This window comes from Choloepus didactylus, chromosome 5 (genome assembly GCF_015220235.1).
Source record: "Choloepus didactylus isolate mChoDid1 chromosome 5, mChoDid1.pri, whole genome shotgun sequence".
Lineage (NCBI taxonomy): Eukaryota > Metazoa > Chordata > Mammalia > Pilosa > Megalonychidae > Choloepus > Choloepus didactylus.
The window spans coordinates 46,518,210-46,539,732 of NC_051311.1; the positions used below are offsets into that span (position 1 = coordinate 46,518,210).

General features: G+C 38.6%; 1 protein-coding gene across 5 annotated transcripts in view; it reads left to right on the plus strand.

Annotated features, from left to right (window-relative positions):
* The first annotated feature begins 1,845 nt into the window (after positions 1–1,845).
* Positions 1,846–21,523, plus strand: part of TCAF1 (TRPM8 channel associated factor 1) — a 61,358-nt gene continuing 41,680 nt past the window's right edge. For 3 of the 5 annotated variants that reach the window (XM_037835941.1, XM_037835938.1, XM_037835942.1), the window contains exon 1: positions 17,229–17,384. The gene's annotated coding sequence lies outside the window, so the exon portion shown is untranslated. Of the gene's footprint in view, positions 2,094–17,228; positions 17,385–19,413; positions 19,539–21,523 lie in introns of those variants that run through there. The other 2 variants (XM_037835940.1, XM_037835939.1) reach the window with 2 other exon arrangements.

A 21,523-nucleotide genomic window follows, 5' to 3' on the forward strand; every position in this document is an offset into this window, starting at 1 on the left:
GCTGAGCTTTTCCGCTCTGTTCCCCTCCTCTTCCTTCTCTCCTGTCCGTACAACAATCCCCTTCTCAAATCCTCCACATCACAGACATGCTCTTTGTGCAGCTGGCTCTGGGCCTGGGGAGGGAAGTCTGGCCTGGGTGAGGGCCTGGAGAGGAAAGGAGGTTAGAGGAATCCCAGAACTCTCACATTAGCACTGACAGACCCTCAGAGCTCAGAACATCCTTTCACACACACTGTAATATTAATTACCACAACTCTGAAAAGCAGCAAACTTTAAAGTGTCTATAAGTTGAAATAAAAGGATTCTATTGATAAGGTAATCCACCCACTACACATATTACTTGCAAGGAGCTAAATTATCTGTGGAGGAAGATGAACAATACACAGAAGATGAACAGAAAGACCTAAGGGAAATAAGTATTAGAAGAGAAGCAAGATTTAAAAGTGAGGGAGGCAGATTGGATCCAGAGCATTAAAAGAACAGGTCTAACTAGCTCAGAAGGATAGTGCAAAGGGTTTGCTTTTGAGAAAAATACCAGCAAGGAGGAGAAAACCTGTGGTGGAGGGGAAGGAACCCATAACACAGGGAGAAAACTTATTTGTAGTATAGGGAGGTGACTGGCAACTGTGTAACTCAAAAAGACTCATGGGAAAGGCAATGAGGATCTATTTATCTCTGTATGGTTAATAGCTAACACATAATGCCAGGTACTGCTTTAAGTGCTTTATCTATATGCACTCATGCAATTTTCATAACAATTCTGTGAGGTAGAGATTATTATTATCCTCAGTTTTATAGATAAGGAGGCTACAATAGAAGTTAATGGGTCATCCCCGTAGGCAGAAAAATGGCCTCCCAAAGATGTCCAAGCCCTAATTCCCAGAACCTGTGAATGTGTAATGTTACATGGTGATGGTAGCAGTGGGAGCGATGTGTTAAAGTTGAGAATGAAATTAAGATGAATAATCATCTGATTTTGAGATGGGAGATTATCCTGGATTATCCAGATGGTGGCAATGGATCACAAGGGTACTTAAAAGTGAAAGAGAGAGGCAGGAGAGTCTGGGAAGGACACATGACCACAGAAACAAAGGTCAGAGTTCCTCAGTTGCTGACTTTGAAGATGTAAGGCGCCACTAGCCAAGGAAAGCAGGCAGACTCTAGAAACTGAATAAAGGTAAGGATTCTCCCTAGAGCCTCCAGAAAGGAACACAGTCCTGCCTACTCTGATTTCAGCCCAGTGAAACCTCCCTTGGACTTCTGACCTCCAGAACTGTAAGTTAATAGATATGTGTTGTTTTAAGCCACTAAATTTGTGGTTTTTAGAGCAGCAACAGGAAACTAATTCACTCCCCCAAGGCCATGCAGCTAGCTGGTAGGTAGAGGATGTGGCAGAGGCTTCAGAGTACAGGCTTTTAACAAAATTCACATTTCTCTCTCTCCCTCATGCCCCACACCTGGCACCTATTTATTGGTTAGCAAAAAATTTTCACACCATATTGTTTTACTTAATTTATAAAATTTTGCTGGTATATTTTAAAATAATTCAATGGTTAGAAGATAAGCACCAATAGCTACCTCTTTCACCCTTGCTGAGGTAACCTAGGTTTTCTTTGACAGTACTTCCCTTCTTATAAAACTGTATTCATACTCTCCATTTTAAGGCAACTTTGTTTTTTATTTTAAAAGACATATCTAGTACCCATAGATTTGACTTGTTCTGGGAAATCGTTGTGTACTATGTTCAAATAAAGTATCACTACTTATTAACCGCTCCCTTGTTGGCAAACAGTCTCAGGGATTTATTTTACTAACTGCACTGCCGCACTCGCGGGGGCAGGCGTCAGGGTCTCCACCCGCGGTTCACCGCGGCATCTGACAGAAACTGACACAGAGCGGGGCCGCCAATCAGCTCGTGGGAGCCTCCTCCTGCTCGCCCCCTCCCCTGCTTCCTACATTCCAGGTCCTAAGGCCTGGCGTCAGTCGCCCAGTCCCTTCTCCGCGGAGGAGCTCCTTCCCTTTGGGAACAGCCGCTCCGGGTCCTGCCACTCTTTTCTGCCCACGAACCAGCGCTGCAGAAAATAGGACAAACGGTGCGTGAGGCTCAGGGAGGGATTCTGGACTGGGACAGGCCTGGTGGTGACACAGGCCAGAGTCCGGTCGCAGGGGCGCCGGGTGGGGAGGCGCTGGGAGAGATCATGAGTGCCCACGGAGGCTGTGCATTCATAGGTGTCAGCGAGGGGGTGGAGATTGGTTTGGAGCCTCTGCGTGTGCCCCAGGGTATCCAGTGTTCCCAGAGAGGATTCCTGGCTTTTACCTCACTGTTCCTTTTCACATTTTTCTCTGCCGCTCGGTCTCTATTTTATTCTCGCCGCATTGTTATTCACTCTCGCTTGTTTGTAGGAGACTGCGGGCTCCCTATTTTGCTGTGATTTGTTTTGTGCTATGCAAGGAGCCAGTAAGATTTTAGCTAAATGGAACCCCGGAGGAAATGTTATCTCACCTCCAGGGCTTGATCGTGAATGCCTTAGGTAAACTTGCTTCTTCATAACCCCATAAGGTGACGTTTTCATCCTTGCGAGTACTTTATAGCCCACGGGTTCTGAAAGTGTGTGGGGTAGGGGTGGAAGGTGCGGGGGTGCAGGGGTCCGGGAAAGGTGGTAGTGAGCGTGGGTGCGGGGATTCGGGGCAGAACGCTGATCTGGAATGCAGAGAATTCGTTTGGCCTGAAGCAGCAAGTGCTGGGTTTTACCGTTCCCTGTTAAACAGCACAGAGCTGGTCCCTGGGTTGGTTTACAAGGAGGAAGGACTTAAATGTAGGAGAAAAAGATCTTTGACAATTGGATAATCATGGAAATTTCCATCCTTTCAGACTCCAAACTGTCAGTCTGATTGCATTTTTAATACGTTTCTTTTTTCCCTTTTTAAAAAAACATTATAAACCGTTTGTACAAAGCATTATATAAAACAACTAAGAGCTGTTTGAAGAGTAGTGAAATCAATGTCTCCTAGTTCAAGAAATAGGACATTACAGTACCTTAGAAGCTTCTTATGTACCAGCTCATTCTGGTATCCCTCCCTTCCCTGAGAAGTGACAACGATGGTGATTTTTGAATTAATCATTCCATTGCTTTCCATTTTAATTTTACCATTTGTATGTGTATTCAAAAGATATATATATGTGTTGGCTTACCCTACTTTTTGCTTTCATATTAGTGGTATTTTACTCTATATAGTCTTAAGTTTTTGAGATTCATCCTTGTTGATGCACCTTTAATTTTCATTATTTATGGTATGGATACATTATAATTTACTTATTCTACTACTGATGGACAATTGGGTTATTTCCAGTTTGGGAGATGTTTTAGTAACCTATTGCTGTGTAACAAATTACCCCAAGACTTAATGACTTAAAACCAAAACAATATTATTTATTATCTCACAATTTGTATGGGTCAAGAATACAGGTGTGTCTTTGCTGGGTGTCTCTGACCCAGTCTCTCACAGGCTATACTCAAGTATTGGCTGGGGCTACAGTCATCTGCAGACTGGGAATGGGGATGTAAGACCTTTTCCAAGCTCACCCACATGACTGTTGGCAATCTCTTTGTCTCACTGGTTTTGCCTGGACCCATCAGTTCTTTACAGAGGCTAATTACAACATGGCAGTTTGCTTCCCTCAGAGCAAGGCTCCCAGAGAGAAAGAGACAGACAGAAGCCATATTCTTTCTGTAACCTAATCTTGGAAGTGACATCCCATTATTTTTGCCATCTTTTATTTATTAGAAGTGAGTCACTTAGTCCAGACCACTCTCAAAGGGGAGGAGGGTACATAAGGGCATGAATACACAGGGAGTATTGGGGACCATTTTAGAGGCTATCTGCTATAGGCGATATTAATAAATAACGCTGTCCTTGAACATTTTTATTCTTGTACGTGACTTCTGGGGCACATGTGCAGGAGTTTTCCTCTGATAAATGTTTTTTTTTTTTTTTTTAAATGAGCAAAAGAAAAACAATGAAAAATATTACAAAATATGGAAAAACATTAAAGATGCCCTCAATAAATAGCGTCATATTCCAAGTTCACTGAAAGATTCAACATCTTAAAGAGGTCATTTTTGCCAAAATTGATACATAGATTTAATGCAATATCAATAAAATCCCAAAAGTTTTGTTTGTTTGCATGTTTGTTTCTTGCTTTGGAGAACTTATATGGAAAAGCAAAGGTCCAAGAATAGCCAAATCACTGGTATGTAGAAATTCAGTTGCCTTTTGTGCATTGATTATGTATGCATCAAACTTGATAAACTCCATTAATTCTAAATTTATCTATAGATTCATTCAAATTTGCTACACAGGCAGTCATACCATCTGAAAATAATAAAATTTTCTTCCTCTCCAATCCTTAAACAATTTATTAATTTTCCTGTCTTAATGGATTGGCTAGCACCTCCGTGACAATGTTGAGTAAAAGTAGTGAAGGGCATCTCATTTTGTCCTGATATTAAAGGGAAAGATTTCACAATATCAACTTTTAGTATGTCATTTGTTATGGTATTTTGGAAAAGCCTTCTATCATGCTAAGGAAGTTCCCTTCTTCTTTTTGTAAGAACTTTTATTATAAATGGATTTTTCTCAGATGCTTCTTCTGTAGCTATTAAGAAGAGCATATTATTTTTTCTCTTTTACAAATGTTAATGTGGTAAAGTATAGTATTTAGCATTTATATTAAACCAACTTTGCATTCCTGGAATAAACCCTTCTTGGTAAACATGCAATAACCTTTATATAGAGATATAAGGGTAAATATTAGATATTTGCATTTGCATTTGTGAGTAATATTGCACTGTAATTATCCCTTTCTGGACCATATCACATGTTGGAATCATCTCAAAAAAATAAGATGGGTAGTGTTGTCTCTTTTGCTTTTATTCCCTGAAGAATTTGTGCAACTTTGAAATTATCTAGTCCTTGAGTACTTCCTTGAATCAAGGGCAGAACACTCTGTGTTTGGAGTTCTCTTTGTTGAAAGATTTTTGACTTGTTGTTTCAATTACTTTGATGATAATAGAATTATTTAGGTTTTTAATGGGGCCAATTTTGTAAGTAGTGTTTTATAAGAAATTTAACCATTTTATACCTAGTTTCAAAATTAATAGAATAAAATTGTTTTAAATATCCTTTCATTATCTGTTTAAATCTTTTCCAATATCTATACTTATTCTCCCCTTTTCATCACTAGTGTGTGTATATTTTCTTACTCCTTTTGTTTTGCTTCATTTTGGCAGAACTTGATCTACTTTAGCTGTTTCAAAAACTGTTTTCTATTTTGCCAACTTTATTCTTATTTTATTACTTCTTTCTGCTTTCTTTGAATTATGTTGTTATTTCTTTCCTAAACTCTTAAGCTATATGCTGAGAGCTAATTAATTTTCAGCTTTTCTTATGTAAGCTTTTAAGTGCTATAAATGTTACTGCTTTTTAGCCACATCTCGTGAGTTTTGATGTGAATATTTTTGTTATTTCATTTTCACTATTTTAAAATTTCCAATATGGTTTCTTGTTTGAGCCATGAAAACTTTAGAAGTGTTTATTCAAGTTTCCTATTGGTCATACAAAGTTTTAGAAATTATCACCTTGTAGTAAATGTTTCATAACATTTTAAATTATAGTCAGAAAATGTATGATACTAATTCCTTTGAATTTGTTGAAGCTAGTTTTATAACCTAGCACTTGGTCAGTTTGCTATGTGTGCTTGAAAAGAATATGTAGTCTTTAATTATATAATGTTCCATGTATGTCTTTAAAACAAGGATGCTAATTATGCAGTCCAAATCTTCCATATCTTCACCAAGTTTTTAATCTGCTTGAATTAGCAATTAAAGAAACAGGTATATTAAAATATCTCACTATGATGGTAGATTTAACAATTCCCATTGTAAATCTCAAGGCTTTGAACATTTTATCACAATGTAGGGATTCTACATTATGGGTACTTATTAATGTTTTTGTTTTACAGTCTAATATGTTCAGCTATCAAATCAAGGTTTCTTTTGCTTGGTGATTGCCTGATTTATCTTTCTTTTATCTTTGCACTTTAAATATTTCTGAATCTATGTTTTAAGTATATATGATGTAAACACATCTAGTTAAATTTTCAAAAATATTGTTTGAAATTAACTTATTGGAAGAAACCAAGATGGAGGCTAGGTGAGACAGGGCTAAGGAACACCTCCAAGGAAAACACTAGATAAGGACCAGAGAGTGACCCAGAATACCAGTTACAGCGATGTGCCAGCTGGATGAGATCTGCTAGTTCCCAGGGCCTGTATACTTGGTGGAACTGGGAGTCTGCATTCTGAAATGAGTGAGTAAGCTGGCTGGAAGACCCGCAGCCGCGCAGTGATCTGGGGAAGCCAGGGTTTGGCGTCTGGAGACCAACGGGCTCTTTTAATTAAAAAATAAATAAATAAATAAATAAAAGGGAAAAAGCCAGGAGTGGCTGCAGGTGCAATCATGGGAACCACGCAGTAAAACACAGCAAGGGGGTGCTGGGCCGGCCTCTCAGTGTCTGGCCAGGAAGATAGCCCGCTGCAGATATCCCTGGGGCCGGGGGAACGGAGGGAAGTGCCAGAAGCCGAATGAATCCCCACAGCTAGCAGCTCGCTCCCGGGAGGGCTGGATAAACTCCTGCCTGGGGCCATCCCCACAGCCCAGAGCCCCGCCAGTTGTCCTGGACTGGGGAAGGAGGAACTGTGTGAGGAGGCGGGTGTGGAGATGCCCTGTTTGGCCATTTTTGCTTCAGGCTGAAAGCGAGCCAGCTCGGCCCGGTGGCCAAGGGCTTCCCTTGAGGGACAGCACGCACTGATGATGTAGCACAGCATTCCCTCCAGAGGTCTTGGAGGATTGCGGCTGGGCAGGGCGACCCGCTCGGAGAACCCAGGGACACTATGCCAAGTCCGGTGGTTTCTGGGACAGTGAGAGAGGGGCTGGGACTGAAATGAAATTAAGGCTTGGACTCCTGCGGCAGCCTTGAATCTTCTGGAACCGGGGGGATTTGAATATTGAGGCTGTCCTTCCTCCCTGGCCACCCATACAAGTGCCCCGCATTCAGGGAGGATGGCTCCAGCAACACACCCAGGCTGAGTTCTCCGGCGGGACCCCACAAGAATCGTTTCCCCATATAACGCAGGGACAAGGTGGAGAACTGACTTGAGGGGTATAGGTCACTCACAGACGCCGTCTGCTGGTTAGTTAGAGAAAGTGTATGTCACCAGTGTTTCTGAAAAATTAGATAGAGGTTTTTTTGTTGTTGTTTTTTTGTTTCTTTGTTTGTTTTTTACAAATTGAAAGAACCCTGTTGAGCAGAGCAAATGCCAAGAGGCCAAAAACAACAGAAAATCTCAATGCATATGATAAAAACAACTCCAAACACACAAATCAAGTTATCGGAAGAAACAAAGTTCCTAGCAGAATTAATCAAAGAAATGCAATCGAGGAATGAAAACATGGCAAAGGATTTAAAGGACATCAAGAAGACCATGGCCCAGGATATAAGCTACATAAAGAAGACCCTAGAAGAGCATAAAGAAGACATTGCAAGAGTAAATAAAAAAATAGAAGATTATATGGAAATAAAAGAAACTGTTGGCCAAATTAAAAAGACTCTGGATATTCACAATACAAGACTAGAGGAAGCTGAACAACATCTCAGTGTCCTGGAATTCCACAGAACAGAAAATGAAAGAACAAAAGAAAGAATGGGGAAAAAAATTGAAAAAACCAAAATGGATCTCAGGGAAACGATAGATAAAATAAAACATCCAAACCTAAGACTCATTGGTGTCCCAGAAGGGGAAGAGAAGGGTAAAGGTCTAGAAAGAGTATTCAAAGAAATTGTTGGGGAAAACTTCCCCAACCTTCTACACAATATAAATACACAAAGCATAAATGCCCAGAGAACTCCAAATAGAATAAATCCAAATAAACCCACTCCGAGACATATTCTGATCAGACTCTCAAATACTGAAGAGAAGGAACAAGTTCTGAAAGCAGCAAGAGAAAAGCAATTCACCACATACAAAGAAAACAACATAAGACTAAGTTGTGACTACTCAGCGGCCACCATGGAGGCAAGAAGGCAGTGGCATGACATATTTAAAATTCTGAGAGAGAAAAAGTTCCAACCAAGAATACTTTATCCAGCAAAACTCTTCTTCAAATTCGAGGGAGAGCTTAAATTTTTCACAGACAAACAAATCCTGAGAGACTGCCAATAAAAGACCTGCCCTATGTCAGATTCTAAAGGAAGCCCTACCAACAGAGAAACAACAGAAAGGAGAAAGAGATATAGAGAATTTTAACAGAATATATAGTACCTTATATCCCAAAGCACCAGGATACTCATTTTCCTCTAGTGATCACAGATCTTTCTCCAGAAGGGACCATAAGCCGGGACATAAAACAGCCTCAAGAAATCAAAAAAAAAAAAAAAAAAAAAAAAATGAATATACTCAAAGCACATTCTCCAACCACAATGGAATACAAATAGAAGTCAATAATTTTTGAACTGTAACTCCACTATTTACTTCCTACATGATATAAATTACACAAACTCTAATGACAAATCAGTGGTTTTGAACTCAATGTAAAATATGTAATTTTAGACAACTATATAAAGGTAGGGGAATGGAGGAGTATAGGAACATAGTTTATGTGTCCTGTTGAAGTGAAGGTGGTATCAAAGAAAAATAAGATTGATATGGATTTAAGAGGTTAATTTTAACCTCCACAGGAAACACATAGAAATTATCAGAGAATATAACCATAGAGATGAAATATAGAGTTTGGGTTAAGAGAAATGGGGGAAGGGGCAATGGGGAGTTAAGAAATGAGGGTGGAGTTGCTGTTTGAGGTAAAGGGAAATTTCTAGTAATGGATGGTGGGAAAGAGCATTACAACATTCTAAATGTGACTAATCCCACTAATGGAAGGCTAGGGAGGGGGTGGAATGGGAAGATTTAGGCTGTATATATGTTTCCACAACTAAAAAAAAAAAAAAAAGACAGTCTAAATAGATGATTGAATGCCAAGGATGAACTTGGATGGAATTGGAGGATAGAGGACAGGTGGCTCAAAGGGACACAGTTGAGACATAAGGAAAAGGAAATATAGAATGTAAGCTTTGTATCGCTGAATCTTTTGTACTTCTTAGCTGCGCTTAATGGGATTGCATGAAAGAATGTTCTTGTTCATGGGAAGTGTATACGTGAATTATAGGATATATTCAAGGATGTGTGCAGCTAGCTCTCATATGTTCAGAAGACAAGAGCAATAGATGATGGATGATAGGGAGGAAGGGAGGGAAAGAAATAGCAATGTGACAGCATGTTAAGGTTGGTGATTGAGCAATCGGGGGAGGGGGGTCAGGGTATGATGGAATTCTTTGTATGGGGTTAGTATTGTTTTTGCAACTGTTCCTGTAACTGTGAATTTATTTCAAAATAAAATAAAATTTAATTTAATTTAAAAAAAAAAGAGAAAAAAGAAATTAACTTGTCATTGAATAATCCCAGCCTTTATTGTGATTATTTATTTCTACAATTTTATTATTTACTTTTTTGTTATTCTTGCTTTTTCTGTCTATTTCATTCCTCCACATTCCCCTTCATTTTTCCTTCTTTCTTTGTTTTTCTGAGTTTTTTTTTTTTTTTTTCCTCCACTTGTTTGGAAGTTTTTTGTTCTAGGTCTAATGTTTTAGGATTATTCTAGCTTTATAACACTCTTAACTCATAACATTCTTAATTTATAACATATTTAATGAATTTTGTAACTGACTTCATTTAGCATACTTAAATGACATTGGTTCTCAATACTTTAATTCTCACTCCCACCCCAAAATATCAAATGTTTATTATTTAATAAAGTCAGTGTTTGTTTGTATTTCCCAACATGTTTACCAGCATATTTGCTTTCATTTCTTTCCTTTTATAAAAATTAACACATAACTTACATGTAGTAAAGTTCATAAATCTTAAGTGTACAACTTGATAAATTTTGTACTGTAAACAGTAAAAATCAAGATATGGAATATTTCCAGCACCTCAGAAGACTCCCTCTTCCCATTTCAAGCAATATTCACTCCCACAGGGAACCCCTATTCAAACCTCTGTCTTCATAGATTGATCCAATCTTGATTGTCATATAAATTAAGTCATATACTAGCTATTCTTTTGTTTCTGGTTTATTTTATTCAACATTAGGTCTGCAAGATTCACACATGTAATTCCATATAGCACTGCTTTGTTCTTTTTCTTTGCTTTATAGTATATTTTATAGACATATCACAAATGATTTATCCACTTGGCTACTGATGGCCATTTGGCTTATTTCCAGTTTTTTAGCTATTCCAAATAAAGCTTCTATGATCATGTGTTTTGGTAGACATAATCTTACAGGAATAAGTAAACATTTATTCAGCTTGAATATGTAATTCCAAACAGTTTTGCAAAATGACTGTATCAGTTTACCCTCCCATCAGAAACATATGCAAGTTCCAGAGTTCCAGATCTTTGTCAACATTTGATGTTGTCACAATGTTTATTTTTAGCCCATCAGAATGGGTATGGATATCTTATTGTTTTGATTTGCGTTGCATGGTGACTAATTACTTTGAATATCTTTTCATATGTTTATTGGACGCTTGAATATCCCTTTTTGTGAAGTGCCTATTCATGCCTTTTGTCCATTTTGGGGAGAGAGGATTTGTCTTTTTCTTACAGATTTGATAGGAGTTTTTAATAATAGTCTGTTTTACATTCTTTGTTGTATCAATAAATTGCAAATATTCTCTCTCAATCTGTGGCTTGCCTTTTCACTTTGATAATGATGTCTTTTAATGAAAAGAACTTCTTAATTTCTTAATTTTAATAAAATTAATTTTTGTTGTTAATAAATCAAAATTTGTTTATGGCTAGCACTTTTTTGAGTCTTATTTAGGAAGTATTTACCTATCCCTAGATCACAAAGAAATTATCCCGTGATTCCTTCTAGACTAGAAGTTCAATTGTTTTATCTTTCACACTTCTGTCTACAATTCATCTCAAATTATTGTTTTTGTATAGCATGAGGTAGGGTCAAGGTTCATTTTTCCATATAGATCTCTAATTGATCTAGAGCTGTTTATTGAAAAGACCATCATTCCACCAATGACTTGCATTAGTACTTTATTGTAATTCATGTAATTGTACATACGTAAGTCTGTTTTTGGAATATTCTTTTTTATAAATCATTGGGTTTGATTTGCTGATTTTTTGTTCAGAATTTTTGAATCTATGTTCACTGAAAGATACTAGCCTGTAGTTTTACATTCATGTATGTGCTTTTCAGATTTTGGTATCAGTTTTATACTCAATGTAATTAAATGAGCTGGGAAGAGTTCCTTCTTTTACTATTCCCTGGAGAAATTTTTGGAATATTAATATTTTTTTTTTCTCAAATGTTTAGGAAGACTCACACTGAAATCTTTCTGAATTCTTTTTTGGGTATATTTTAAATTTTGGATAAAATTCCTTCAGCATATGATTATTTATGCTTTCTGTTTCTTCTTGTGCCATTTTGGATAAACTCTTTTTTAAAAGGAATTTGCATATTCAACTGAATTTGTTAAATTATTACCATAAAGTTATTCATAATATCCTTTTGTTACCTTTAAGGTCTTTGGTACTGTAATAATGTTCCTTTTTTGTTTCTAATAATTGTAATGTGTTTTCTCTCTTCTGTCTCTCCTCAGTTTCATTAAAACCAATGTTTGTGTTTTGCTAAATGTTTAAATTGTATGCTATTTGATTTGATTTCTACCATGTTTGTTTTGCCTTGCATTTATTTTCTTTGACTTAAATGTATTGTTCTTTTTCTAGTTTCTTGAGATGGAAGCTTAGATAACTTGTTTTCAGCCTTTCTTCTTTTACAGATATAGGCATTTAAAGCTGTATTTCCCTCTAATATTTGCTTTTTCTACCTCCTGTAAGTTTTGATATGTTTTGTTTTAATTATCATTCAGTTAAAAATTTTTTTCAATTTCCATTGTGATTTCTTGTCTGATCTAATAGTTGTTTAGTATGTGTTCCTTAATTTCAAAACATGTAGAATGTTCTAATTAATTTAATACTATTGACTTCTAGTTTAATTCCATTATGATCAGAGAATATACCCTGTATGCTTTCAAGTTTCTTGAGATCTGCCTTATGCCCAGCATATGGTCCATTTTGGGAAGTTGTTAATGTATAATTAATTCTGTAGTTGTTGAGTATATGTATACCATATATGTAAATAAGGCCAAATTGGGTAAGTGTGTTATTCAGATTGTCTGTATTCTTACTGATTTTAAGAAAGATGTACGTAAGTTTCCAAATATTATTTTGGATTTATCTGTTATTCCTTTTATTCCTGTCAACTTTTGCTTCATGAAATTTGAAGTTATGTTATTAAGAATACAAATTTAGATTGTTACATTATTCTTTTGAATTGGCCATTTTATCATTATAAATTGTCCCTTTTTATCTCTAGTAATACTTACTGCCTTAATGTTTACTTTGTTTATAATTAATATAGCTGAATGAACTGTTATTCTCTTTCGAAGAGCTTTGTGGAGGATGGGGCAGGGGAGGAAGGCAGATAACGTACCAGCAGATTATTTTCGTACAATTAAATGTTAGTTTTAAGCTTTGTTATGACTTGTCCATTTTAGTTTTGCCCTTTCTCCAGGAGCATAGTCCTTACTCCTAAGGTATGGCTCTTATTAGTAGTGCATTTTTTCCTATCTCAACTGAAAGTTCAGTGTATTTACAAGGCCCTTCTATTTTGATGGGGCTTCAGCTCTACTGCTTTTTTCCCAGAATAGTGCACTCCTGAAATGATTACTTCTTTGGCCTTCCAGCCACTATTTTCTGCAAGCTTTCTTGGAATCTCTCCCTGGCATACTTAGTCTGGGAGTAAGCCAATGATGTAAGGGGAATTTTTATAGATTTTTGCATTCAATTCTCTGAACTTTCCTCTTGTCTGAGATTTTTCCCTTTGAGTATTCCAGTTGTTTTTAGTAGGCTTAACCAATAAAACTGACACTTTCTGCTTTGACTCAGTTATCCTGAACTAAAACTAGAAAATGCCGCAAGGGAAGTAGCCACTGTGAATATGGAGCTCATGTCCTGTTTTCCTTCTCTCAAGGATGTAGCTCCTCAACTCCTGCTTGGGTTGTTTTCTCTTCGAAGTCTCAGTTGTTTCCTATATTTTTTGTTCAGATTTTATTATGTTTTTCAGTGGGAGTGTTGTCCAAATAAGATATTCTCTCAATGCCAGAATTAGAAGTCTGTCACCATTTTGTCTTACATCTCATACTATTAATCTGGAGTCATTTTCCCTCTTCTCAAACTGGGCACTTTAGAATTACCTTTAATGGAAGTCTTTTGAATATAAACTCTCAGTTTTTGTTAGTCTGAAAAGTCACTTTTTTAAAGCTCTGTACTGGAAACATAATTTTAATGGATATCTAGTTCAAGATTGATTATTTTCTCACTGTACATTGGAAGTGTCATTCTATTTGTCTTCTGTTTTGTTTTTGTTGTTTTTTGTTTGTTTGTTTGTTTGTTTCTGCTGAGAAGGTAGTGAGGAGTCTACTAGTTTTTTAATTGTCCTCCGTTTTTTTCCTTGGGCTATTTATTTTATAGAGGTGTATTTCTTTTATCTAACTTGCTTGGATTTGTGAGGCTTCCTGTACATCAGAGGATAAGTGTAATTCAAGAATTCTGGAAAACCTCACAGTAATCATTCCTTTCAATGTTAATTCTTCCTTAGTTTTTCTGTTACCTCAGTTTGGAGCTTAGACAAGATGTATTTTACACCTTCTTATTGTACCATCCAACTCTTGTATCCTCTTTCATATTTTCCATCTTTTTGGCTTTACAGACAGCATTATGATGTAGCTCTAGTTCAATAATTCTTTCTTTGGCTTCATCAAGTTTTCCAATGATTCTTTTTAATAAATTTTTCATTTGAACTATTCTATTTCAATTATTTTTCCTTCCTAGAAGTTCTATTCAAATCTTTAATATTCATGTTCATGTTTTCAAATTACCCTTTTATTTTTCAAATATAATAAATGTGGTTATTTATATCTGTGTCTACTAATTCTAATATCTGAATTCTACCTGTTTCTGATATCTCTTGTTTGTGATGATTCTCATTCGTGGTACTTTGTATCCTTGGGTGCTATGTGATTAAAAAAAAAAGTTATTGTGCTGAACTGCTTGCTGCTTTTCCATGGAAATTTTTTTTTTCTGTAGGAATTCTTTCTAGCTGGATTGAAATTAAGTTTCTCCAGAAAACTCTATATTTGATTCTACCAACTTGGAATACTGCCAAACTGGAATCACTTCAAATTAAATTATTTTCTTATGGTTTTTCAAACCACAGAGGTAGCATTAATTCAGAATACAAACTATGTAGGCAACTGATTTGTGCTATTAATTCTCAGTAATTTTTCTCTTCCATACTCCAGCAGGGTTAAGCCAGACAAGATGCACTGACCTCTTCTGTGCTGTACAATATATTACTTTTTGTTTTTTCTCTGTATGAATATACATTTGGTGTCTGAACTTTTTACTGGTATATCCTTTTAAAATACATACTCTGGTGTCTGAACTTTGTACTGGTATATCCTTTTAAAATACATACTCTATGTTAGCTTAGCTCAATATCCCAGACTGGAAACCTCAGAGAGTCACCCCATACATTCTCCCGAATTTTTGCAAATACCTCAAGGAGAAAGCCATATTTTTGCTTGCTTCCTTCAACATTTACATTTCTGGTTTCACTTTGTTTTTGGTTTTGCAGTCTCCTTACTTTTATGTCATCCTAGTGATACATGTGTAATCATAAGCAGTCTTTTGTTTCTGGCGGCTTTCACTCTATAGTGTGTTGGTGAGATTTAGCCATACTGTATAGAGTATAAATACTACATTCTCATTGCTGTACAATATTTCATGATGAATATACCACAGTTTATGGTACCCAGCTAATAGAGGTCTTTGTGGCACTCAGGGTAAAGAGGCAGGGAGAATATCATTTGGATAAGTTCCAACTTTAAACTATTGTGGATGGTGCTGATTTGAAGATTCTAGTACATGCTTTTTGGTGAACATGTGCATGTATTTCCATTGGCTATATACCTAAGAGTGGTATTGCTGAATAATCCTATTTTTTTATTTCAATGTAATACTTGTAACTATATTAAAATACAATGTGTCTTAACCCTCCACCACTTCCTGAAGTAGCAAAATACCACCTTATTTTTCCAGTGCATAGTTAAACATAAACAAAGCTTATAGCATTATTCCCTGCAAAAACAGAACCATGACTTTTTTGCTGAAAATATATATTGAGGGCATTCCTCAAGGTATGAATTGATTTTGTCCTTTTTAAATAACTGCATAATATTTTGTAGTATGGAATTTTAATAAATTGTCATTCATTCACATGTTGGTAAGTATTTACAGAACCTGGTATCTCAGACATTATTTTGGTGCATTTCAGGATTTCCTGACAATCTCCATTACAGAGGCAGGATTCCTCTGGACAGAAAACTGGAAAGGAAATAAAAAAGAAACTCTAGGGGAAGTGAGAAATAAGAAAGGAAATAAGATTTTAAATTAAATTAGTAATGTAGAGTCTAAGACAGAAAGAGAATGGGGGGTTGAGTAGAAGGCATTGGGAGTTTTGAGGAAGGCATTGGGAGACATAAAAAGAAAACAAAAGGCTTAAAGGAGAAAATTAAAATAAAAGGGCATGAAGAAGGAGGGGAGAAGACCTACAGTATAGGAAACTTATGATTTAGTTTTCTAGGTCAGGCTAGTGTTTATTTTTTGGAGGAGTGATACCGGTGTTGTTTTTCTTACACCCACACTCATCCATCCTGTCCATCCATTACAGAACACCTGATTATGACTTAAATGAAGGGAGGCCTCTAAAGAAGAATAAAACACAGTTCTTGGTTCTGCTTATTCTAGTCTGGGGAGTTGTAATCAAACTGTTATGTAATACAAGATATGGTACTTTATTTATCCCCTTTACCACTGAATCCACCTTCCCGTGAAAAGTCCTGCCTGGATGCTAGAGACTGTTCTGTGGTTGGAGAGAAAGCTTTATATTGCTCCCTTCCTGAGTGCTGTTTGATTTGGGGGCATCTTCTCCTTTGGTATCTGGCTAATAGGCCCAAGGTAGCACCAGGGGTGAGGAAGCAAGGAGAATATACAGAGGCCACATAAATGTCTTCCAGAACTTTGGGGTTAGCAATAAAAAGGGACACGTGGTCACCACCACCTCCCTCCAGGTGGTACATTTCAGCTCACCGAGCTAGATGAACAGACAGGAATTCAGAGCAGAACCCAGTCAGGCATAAAGCCAGGTCCTATCTCAAAAGTCATTTGTTGGGTGCATCTCTCATGTGATTAAAATGGTGACACGATTAAGAACAAAGCTCAAGAAATCCCCCACAGGGAGAAATTATATCTATAGAGCGGCACTACCAGCTGTGTAAGGAAATGTTATTTATTTTTTAGATGACTGAATATAATGATTTATTGTTTTTATTACAAAATAAAAATATTATCATTGAAACGTTAATGAGGTTAAACATTACAGAGGTAACACGTCAGTAAGGCTTATGAAGAAAAAAGTACAAGTAGTTCACCCTCTCCCGTCTGAAGTAACTGATTCTAATAACTGAATATATATCTTACCTATAATTTCCGTTTTTATGTAAACATTACAAAAACATTTGAAAATTTTTTTTACAAGCATGCAGTCCAACTCTCCATTTTACTACAAAGTTAAATGTTTATTTTAAAAATATATGTAGGCTCTAACTCCTAGTTAATACATACAGATTTAACTCGTCTTTGAAAATAGTTATGCGTTATTTTATATAAAGATATACCATTATTTATCAGCTGCTCCCTTGTTCATAAATAGTCTAACGTATATATTTTTAAATAAATTGCCCTCTGGCACTCCCGGGGACCGGCGCCGCCCGATTCAAAGCCACTTGGGGCAGAAACTGACACAAGGCGGCCGCAGCGGTCTTGGGGAAGGGGGCGGGGGGCGTCCCGGCCAAGCACCTCCCCCTCGGCCGCCAATCAGCTCCCGGAAGCAGCCTCTCCTCGCCCCTCTTCTGCACCGCAGCCCCCCATCGCACACACCCTCCCACCACCATCTCCACCCCTAGTTCTCAAATCCCAGATTGTTCTATCTATCTTCTTGTCTCATCTCTGCAAAGGAATCCCTTCCCCGTCCGGAGTAGTCTTGTGTGGAAATTGCTGGACCATCGGGTGAGTCTTGTTCTAAAATGGTTTCTGGAACAGGAGCAGGCCCGGCCGCGTCCACCCGGTCTGGGGCGGCTCCGGACGCTGGTCCTCTGCTGCCTGCCCAGGTGGGAGGGAGAGGGACAGAGCCAGAGCCGTGGGGGGGCGCGGGGCAGCAGAGCGCCTGCGGAGCTACCAATGTGTTCCGGGTTTTCGGCCCGGAGACCCCTTGGGCCCAAGGAGGCTGATGTCTTTCAGAGAGGGTTCCCTGGAGTTTCTCCATCTCTGTTTCTAGTTCTGCTTTTCTCTACCATTCTGGCTCATTTCTTTCTTCTTATCCAGGAACGTAACTATCGAGTCCTTTAAAACTTTTCCTTAAAAAATTTAATTGTGAAATATTTCAAAGCTACACATACAGAAAATGGTTCAGCAGATTTATAAGGTGCTGACCATTTATCACCTTCGGCCTAGATCTCTTCTTTCTCTCTCTAAGAAAAACAAACCTAAGTTAAAATCTCTTCCTTCATTAAGTCACTTCTCCCCATCTTCAAAGGTGTTAGATTGAATCCTCCCTATGTATATTTTGTCTGTTTATTATTTTCTTTATATATGTAAGCATCATACACATTTTTGAATTCTAAAAATGTTCATGTAACTCAGTATGACAGGGTTTAACTTTTATCATTGTGTTACATGCATGCTTTTAGTCCTTGCATTTCAGACATAAGATGGAACTTATTGAGCACATCATTAGCTCTCCTTGTTTAGCTGAAAACCATGAGCTCTGGAGAAGATGAGGGATCCATGCACTTTCACCCAGGTGGTCTGTGACTAGGCATGACCTTGAATTCAGGTTCTCTTGACTTCTGTATCTAGGTGTTTCCCTACATAAACCTTTCATCTGAGTTTACCTACAGACATGCCCCTACTGATTATTGTTCATTTGATTCAATTTGGGAAGAGGTGTTGAAGGGAGGTTGGGCCAAAACCTTAGTCAGGATTAAAAGGCATGCATTTGCCTGAAATATGAAACATTGCCTCTTTGGACAGCCTGAATATTTATTTTATTTAACAAGCACTCTTCCAGTATTATTGTATGCCAGGCATTGATCTAAGAACTTGACAAGTATTAACTCCCCCAATTTAAGCCTTACAATAAGTCTATAATGTAGGCACCAATTTTATCAACATCATTTCACAGGTAATAAAATAGAGGCAGAGAGAAATTAAGTAACTTGCCCAAGATCACATAGCTGGTAAAATTGTAGCAATGAGACCTGAATCCAGGCCATCTGGCTGCAGGGTCTGGACCTCTAACCACTGTACTACCCTGCATTTCACCTGCTAGAACGAGCACTAGTAACAGAGATGAAGTCACCCCTAGTGTAGGAACATATCATTCATAGAAGGGAGGGGTTACTCTCACTTGGTGACCAGAAAGATTTTGGGAAAGATAGAATTTGAACTGTACACAAAGGAATAGGTTTTAGATACCTACCATTTGTTTGAAATGTAATACAGTATATTCTTATTTTTAATTTTCTAAAGTAGCACATATAATAATGTAAGCAATGCAGAGATATATAAAAAATGGTTGCCCCTCACCTATCCTCAGCTAAACAATAATAACAGGTAGAGATATATCCTTCCCTTTCTCCCATCATAATACAAATATATACTGTCTTTCTTTTTACGAAAACATATTTAAACCATTAGTACAATTTGTATTTTTCCCTTGGGATTATATCAGGGTACACCGCCCCGCTAAATAGAGATTTAAGAAATCTCTTTCATTATAAGAATATGTTCTATTAAACCATTTCCTTACCAAGGAATTGTCAGAAAAGTTTATATCTTTAATGAAACAGCTGTCCCCATTGCCAGGACGGGGGCCGCCGGGCGTCCCGCCGCAATGCCGAGCCTACAGGGCAGGCGACACAAAGAAGCGCTGTCCCCTGCCAGGCGCCGCCCCCTCGGGCTCCCAATCCCTCTCGGAAGGAAGTTGGGAGGAGGAGACTCCTCGGGAAGCCCCGCCTCTCCTCCCTGCTCTGGTCTCCTCCCCGTTCCCAGCTCCGTTCCCCCGTCACCGCTCTGCTGGACCCCCGCCTAACCGTGCGTCCCTCTCTGTCCCGTGCCCTGCCTGCTCCGAGCTGTTCCCCGTGGAAACTGCAGGGCTCCTGGGTGAGTGGCCCTCTCCGAATGTCTCTGACCCTGCGCAGTCCCTGTCTCGCAGGCGGGAGAAGGGGCCCTGGCTGACCGCGACTGGGCCTGGGTATTTGGGGAGGGCGGTGCAAGAGGGTCGCGATGTGGTCGCTGGCGGATCTGCGAGAGCGACGGGCGAGATGTTTGGTGTGGACGAGTCTGGGTGTGCCCAAATCTTGGGACTAAGAATCCCTCGAAATACGTGTGTCCGTCTTTCTCTTGTTTTTTTTCTGCTCAAGGGTTCTGCATCGCTCTGCCGCATTGCTTCTCTTCCCAGGGTTCTGACACACATCTGATGTTTACGTCCGCTTGCTTTGTGCTGTCGAGTTACAGGGCTGACCTAGAGAAACATCATCTAATCTGCAGCTTTAGCGAATGAGAATACTGTAGCCCAGGGAGGAGGCAGAGCTTGCTCAGTCACACAGGTAGCTGGTGACAGAACATCACTTGTATCCTCCTGCCCTTTGGTCTTTGCAAAAACGGTTTCTGGGGCTGAGATCACTGGCCCACTTGCACTGTCCCCTAGGGAATGGGTGGGGGGCGGGAAGAAAGAGAAAAGAGGAGGGGACAAGGGTCTGTAGCCCACCCCATATATAGACCTCCATCTCAGCAGGCCTGGAGAATTCCCTGCAGACAGGGCTGAGTTTATGAGCTCGGTTCCCCTCCTCCTCTGCTCAGATTCTACCCCCAGCCCCTTCTCAACTTCTCTGACGTCAAGGACATGCTCTTTGTGCAGCTGGCCCTGGGCCTGGGGAAGAAAGTCTGGCCTGGGTGAGGGCCTGGAGAGGAAAGGAGGGAAGAAGTATCCCACCGCCAGAACTCCGACATTAGCAGTGACAGCCCTTAGAGCTCAGAACATCCTTTCACGAACATTATTCATTTAATATAACACCCTTTGAGGCAGGCAGATCAACTGCTAGTAAGAGACAGGACGTCAATTGTTTCCTAAAAACCCATGTTTTCTCATTTCTGAGCCAATGCTCCTCCATTATATTATTCTCCTGAGAGTAACCCAGTAAGATAAGTGAGCAAATGTGAGTAAGATGCCAGAGAGCCCCAGGGGAAGGGGAGAATTAAAAAGGGAGTACGGTAAGATCAAAGTAGATGGATAGAAAAAGCAAATTTTGAATGTGCTTACAGTTATGGGGTGGGGAGGGATTGATTGGGGAAACCTATAAGACAGGCTTCAGATACCTTGGTAAAGGTCAGTTTTTTTAAGCTGGGGGAAGGTATATGGGAGTTTGCATAATTTATTATTGTCTTATTCTTTTACCTTCTATGCCCTTCCACAGGCATTAGATGTTCTTTGAAATGTATGAATTAAACAATTTTTATTTGAAAATTAAAGAAGTAAAATTTGAGCTGGTAATATCTAGGACTGAATGAGAAAGAGGAGGTAGAACAAGCCCAAATTCTTGCTTAGTAGAGGGTGCTGGACTTTGAAAAATGAGGTTGCATGTATAAGAAAAAAGTAAGCAAAGGACTTACAGAAGAAAACAGCTTGAAGAGAAGACCTGTAATGTTGGACATTTATGATATTAGTCAGTTTTCAAGGTCAAGTTATTTATTTGCTGGAGGAGGGAGCTTAGATTTGCCCTTATGCCCACATCCCTCATTCAGTCACTCATCCATCTACCCAGTAGATATTTATGGAGTACCCATTCATTCTCCTGGGGAATCCAAAGAATAAAACATATTTCCTGACCATAGACACTTACTCTAGTTTGGGGACTTGAAATCTACTATAATACAGGATTGGAGCCCTCCCTACCACCTTCTCTTCTAAATATATCTCCTAAGTGAAAGCCCAGTTTGGATACCATAGGTTGCTTTGTAGTATGGGTAGAAGCTAGGTAACCTGTTCCTGAGTCACAGGCTGGACCCTGTGGTACCTTTGGCTTTGGAGGTGCCTTTGGTTCCAGCAAGCTAAAAGGAGTCAGAGTAGATCCAGAGGAGAGCAGGAA